This window comes from Onychomys torridus, chromosome 5 (assembly GCF_903995425.1).
Source record: "Onychomys torridus chromosome 5, mOncTor1.1, whole genome shotgun sequence".
Classification (NCBI taxonomy): domain Eukaryota; kingdom Metazoa; phylum Chordata; class Mammalia; order Rodentia; family Cricetidae; genus Onychomys; species Onychomys torridus.
The window spans coordinates 62,574,535-62,580,977 of NC_050447.1; positions in this window are offsets into that span (position 1 = coordinate 62,574,535).

A 6,443-nucleotide genomic window follows, 5' to 3' on the forward strand; every position below is an offset into this window, starting at 1 on the left:
TCACTACTTCCTCATAATACCATTTTGAAATATAAAGCAAATAATTATACCATAGCCTGCTACATACATAATGGTCTAACACAATCTGAGGCTAAACTATATCTCTTATTTCACCAATGCACTTAGTACTCTTGTCTACCATGTGGCAAAAACCCAGTTCAAAATTCAAATAGATGTACTTGTATAATATGCATCTTCAATATAAAGAAAAATAGGATGATGGAAAGATGGTTCCATGGATAAAGATATTTGCCACCAAGCTTGAGGACCTAAGTCTGAGTTCAATCACACATGGTGAAATAAAGAACTGACGCTATGAATCTGAGGATTCATCTTTGTTTATGGTTTTGTAAAGGCAAATCACTCATATAAGTTTTGCAATTAGAAATAACAGCATACTTCCAAAAGCAAATCAGAAAAAAATTAAGCCTAATTCAAGCACAAATAGAATTGATACTGCTATAATTTGGATGCCAGAACATTATCCAACAATAGAACATGCTGATATTTGCTCATGAAGATACATTTATAGCTAAGCTCTTTTTTAAAATCTCCAAATAAGCCAGGCGGTGATGGTGTATGCCTTTAATACCAGCACTCGGGAGGCAGAGCCAGGCAGATCTTTGTAAGTTCGAGGCCAGCCTGGTCTACAGAGTGAGATCCAGGAAAGGCGCAAAGCTACACAGAAAAACCCTGTCTCGAAAAACAAACAAACAAACAAAAAAACCTCCAAATATTTATTTACAAACAAACATGCAAAAAAATATAGTGAGTCAATAAAGCCAAAATCAAAATTATTTACCAAGTTCATAAGATTAATTGTTCAATATTAAGTAGCTCAGTTGTGGGGCTGGAAAGATGGCTCAAAGGAAAAAGTGTTTGTCTTACAAACATGAGGACCTGAATTTAACCACTAGTACCTACCTAGAAGATCTGAGCATGATAACACGTGCTTATAATCACAGTTCCAGGAAGCAGAGATTGGAAGATCCCTGGGGATCTCAGTCAACCCAGCTCAGTCTACATGATATGGAAATTTACACACCAGTGAGAGACCCTGTGTCAAAAAATAAGGTGGATAGAGTCCTATGATACCACAGTCGAACACACACACACTACACATCACATTCAAACACACACATACAGAGAGTGAGAGAAGACAGACAGACAGACAGAGACAGAGACAGAGAAACAGAGAGACAGAGAGACAGAGAGAGACAGAGACAGAGATAGAATAGAGTTTACATACATTTTCCTCTCTGTGGTTCATTGATGTGGTGCTAGGTTCCTGGTTCTCAGTGTGGCATTGTTGAGGTGGTGGACTATTCTGATCTATCAATCAAAAGCACTATTAATAATAAGGTACATAAATTTGGTTCAGTATAGTACTATGACTGAGCACTTGAAGAATAGGCTCTGCATTTCCTTGCTGGCACCACAGCTTAAAATAACCAATTCAATCTAAACTAAACATAACACCTGCAGTACAGAAATATAACATCCTTTTAATATGACTTATTGCAACTTGTGTAGTCAGTAAAGTTTTTATTTAAACACATGCCAAGTTGTAAAGGACATGCTTATTTTTAACATAATGTGTATATAATATTCAGTATCTAATAATATAATTTGTATTTCTAGATTTCAGTGCACTGTAGTTTTAGAAATTTTACAACTTTTTAAACATTTTATAGCTATATTTTATTTATATATTTTTAGGGAAATTACTTATGTTAAGTATTTTGGGACAATTTTATTCTGTTAAATGTTCTTTCTGTCGATGAACTGTGGAATGCCTTTAAATTGCAGTATACAAATTACCTTCATGTTGAACGGAGTAGTGAAGATGGATTTCATGACTACAGTGACTGCATTATTCACATGCATTGTCTATCAAATACTGTAAAATTGGAGTCCCCTCAAAACGTATCTTTAGGAATTCACATGCTTCTGGGGAAGTAATATCTTGGCAACAAAATAAATTATTTCAATATAATCATTCATTGAGGATAAACCAATAAAAAATTCAACCTGTTTTCCACAATGAGTACAATTCATGAGGGCCATAAAAAAGTGTGTCAAGAAATTAGCTTTGTGTCGTTGACATCAATGTGGAATAGTGTATAACTAATGAAACGAGTGACAAGAAAATAATGAAATATCAGTGAGAATTAATATGCTGCTCTTCCCATTTCTAAAGGCGTTTAGGAAGAAGGCCGAAAGTCTAATGGGTCATGAGGGTGATTATTTCCAGCTTGTAATTTTAAAATAACCATTGATCATGTTACTTTATAGAGTTACCAATCGCTTGCACATGCTGACTGTGTGGCACGCCAAGTTTCAACAGCCAGTTATGCTAATCCCTGACAATAAAAACTACCCAGTGTGAAGTGAATTACTGCACTGCTTCTCAGGGCTCCACATCCTCTCCCGTCATTGATTGTTCAGACTTTTTTCTGGTTTAAGAACTATTCAATCTCTCTCTCTCTCTCTCTCTCTCTCTCTCTCTCTCTCTCTCTCTCTTCTCTCTCTCATACACACACACAGACACACACAGACACACACAGACACACACACCATCATTGTGCACTTGATGTGAGAACTTCTCTAAAGAAGTAACTACACACTACTCACAACAATTTGTAACTTATTTCATAGAAACCATTTCTGCCTCATTACTCTAAATAATTAATGAATTTGAAAAATTAGTATGCAAGTTGGAAATTAGTAGAATACATGCTGGTGCAGGGTATGTTCTAGGAATCACATTAGACTCTAGGGTGAAAAATGAATTTCTAGCTCTTTAGACAATTGTGTAGAGACAAAACTGGTTTCATTGTTTCTTTATTTCTAAATATTTCTTAATTTCATCATTTTTTTATTTTATGGCTATCTGCTGAAGAAGAAATTATTTTCTCCAAGTAATTCTATTTACTAGTTTCTTCAATCTCAACTCATTCATTTTTAACATTTCTTTTTTATATATGTTTTTGGTTTCACACAGGAAATCTATTTATTGGTCCCTTTGTGCTTATGATAAGTGGTCCTGGATAAGTGTAAGTTGAGTTTTTTTTGTCCTCAGACGTTTTAGTCATTTCTCTCTGTCTAATTCTTCTCAATCAAGTAATATTTCAACATTGTTTAGTGAAATAGATCAAGAAGTAATTTTAATAACATTATTTTGCCACAAGTAATTCTGACAACAAATCTGTAAATGTGATTTCTACATTTCCAGGTGGTGAACAATATTTCTAGAATCTCATACATATGTTAAAGGGGACTTTAAGCATTCATAAGATCATTAGTGTACAAGAAGAAGAAGCTTGTTTGAGGATTTAGTTTGGTTTCGGCCCATGGGACATTGCTTCACTGCTTTGGAGTGTGTGGTAGGAGTAGACAGCTGAGTAGTCTATTTCAGCTCATGGCTGCTGGGAAGTGAACAGAGAAGCAAGAAACGGCTAGGACCCAAGGATCACTTGAAAGAATGCATTCCCAGTGATTTGATTCCTTCTACAGGACTGACCCCTAATAATTCTATCACCATTCTCTATAGCCCTCGGCTAGGGACCAAATAACACAAACATTTGGGACTTCAGGAGATATTCAAAGTCCAAATAACTTCAGTGGACAAGGTCAGAAATAAAATGAGCTCTTGGAAAATGTGTCCATTCTCTTTGTTATGGCACAATAAATGATATTAAAAATTCATAGCAGTGCAATAATGTATGTTAAGAAATCACTTATTGATTCATAATAGCCTTTGCTCTTGAAAAGATTATAAAAGAAGCTGGGCATGGTAGAGTGAACCTGTAATCCCAACACTCAGTGGGCAGAGGCAGAAGGGTTACCATGAGTTTGCAGCTGGTCTTGCCATATAACATGACTCTGTCTCAAAACAAAAATCTTAAGATTGAAAATATGTTATGGGTAGGAACATTATACACCACAGCTGAAAATATAAACTTGTACAGACAGGCATTATGGAAATAAAGGTTTTCTCAAAACACTAAAAACAGAACTGAAATGTCATATGAGCCAGCTATGCTAAGATATAGATAGATAGATAGATAGATAGATAGATAGATAGATAGATATACCAAAGAGATGCTATGTCAATATACCATGGAGATATTATTATAGCTACAATATTCATAGTGGCCAGGTAATGAAACTAGCCTAGGTGTCTATATATATATATATATATAATTGTGTATATAATATATAATAAAATATATTTTAAAAATTTATATATATAATAATATATAAAGTATATATAATATATAATAATGGTATATATATGTAGTGGCATTTTACTCTGATACAGAAAAAAAACAAAATGATGCTATTTGTGTGAAAATAGTTGAAAGTTAGTATGTTAATAAATATCAACCAAACTCAGAAAGAAAAAAAGTTTCATCTCATACTCAAATCCTAGATTTAAAATTCTCTCTCTCTCTCTCTCTCTCTCTCTCTCTCTCTCTCTCTCTCCCTCTCTCTCTTTGTGTGTGTGTGTGTGTGTGTGTGTGTGTGTGTGTGTGTGTGTGTGTGTAAAGAAATATAGTCATATATTAAATAGAGAGAGATAATGGTGAATGTCTCTAGAGTTCTTAAAGAAGATAAAAATTGAAACATTGCAGAATAAAGGAAAAACAAAAGAGAACATGGAGAAACAGTAAGACCCATACATTTTAAATACCTTGAATGTGAAGAAGACAGTAGGTAAAACGAAAGGAAACTTTTTGAAGTCCATCCTATCTAAATTGTGCTGTCCACACATTATTTTATTTATTTATTTTGTTTTATGTGTATAAGTGTTTCCCTTGCGTGCATCTACGGGAACCATGTATGTGTCTGGTGCCTGAAGAGGGCAGAAAGAGATCAGAATCCCTAGAACTGGAGCTATGATGGTGATGAGCTACATACGGATACAAGTAACAGACCCTGGGCCCTCTGCCAGAGCAACAAGTACTCTTAACCAGTGAGCCATTTCTCCAGGCCTGCCCTTGGACATCAGATGAGTCCTTTTACTGGAACTGACCCACCAGGGACCACATCCTTTAAAGAAAAAAAAAAAAAAAAAGAAATCTTCCTCTCCCAGCAGTTATCATTAATAGTGTCTCAGTTCGGGATGGAATTTCCTGCCAAATTCCCTTTTCTATGGAGAGATTGTGGCTGGCAGGAATTGGAAGAGAGCAAATATGATTAAAATACACTGTATGGGTCCTTTGTGTAGCTTGGTCTGTTTGTGGGACTCCTAGCAGTGAGATCAGGACCTGTCCCTGGTTCTTGAGCTGGCTTTTGGGAACCCAATTCCCCAAGCTTGGTTGTCTTGCCCAACCTTGATGCCTGGGGTAATGGGGTGGGGAGGGACAGGATGAGATGGAACAGGGCTTGGTCCTGCCTCAACTTGATGTGCCATGCTGTGTTGACTCCACTGGGAGGCCAGCCCCTTTCTGAATGGATATTGGAAGAGTGGATGGGGGAAGAGGTAGAAGGGAGGTGGGGGAGTAGGGAAAAGGAGGAGTGGAGGGAGGGAAAACTGTGATTGGTATGTAAAATAAATGAAAAAAATTAATAAAAATGCACTGTGTGAATTTCTCAAAGAAAAACAAAATGAGAAAAAAATTGAAGTAACAAGCAAACAAAAGACTAAAACAGTTATTTTCACTTGTCTTCATGACTTGTAGCACATTTGTAGAAGGACAGGGAGTTTAGCACACTTATACAACAGATTACAGCATGATTAATAAATATTTATGTTAACTTTTTAAGTTGTTTCACCCTGAGAAAAGTGGAAAAATGCTACAGACATGTACAAAAGCAGTAACAAGGGAATTGGAATATCAAGGGACAATTTATCATGCCAAACATTAGAAATATTGGCTGGAACGGAATCCACATTCAGACATCATATGCATTCAGGTTTTGATCATCACAGACTCCCTTTGCTTCTACACAATAAAAAATATAAACATGCTAGAAACTCAAGCGCTTCCTGCAGCTGTCATCACTGTTCCTTTGCTGGGAAATTAGTCGTGCATTACAACATGAGGGTGTGCGAAATGTTTCTTGAGCAATGGGGGTGAGTTTACGTTTACAATTGGGTGCATTGACAGATGTTTCACAGCCCTGTGAATGACCCAGGCAACGCCAGTTCTCCACACTAACAATCTTTACTCAGTATCATAGAAGAGATGTGTACACATACATGCAATGGCAGGAGGAAAGAGTCCAGACTCTTCCTCTCTTCCTCTCCATTTTATTTTTTAAAGAGTCTTGTATTAAACTCAAAAATCATCATTTTGGTTCTGTTGGTTAGCCAAAGAATGCTGCCTCTCTCCCCACCATGCCCTCCCAGTGGCCATGCAAAACTTGAGTTTTACACACACACACACACACACACACACACACACACACACACTCACCTGACTTTTACATATTGC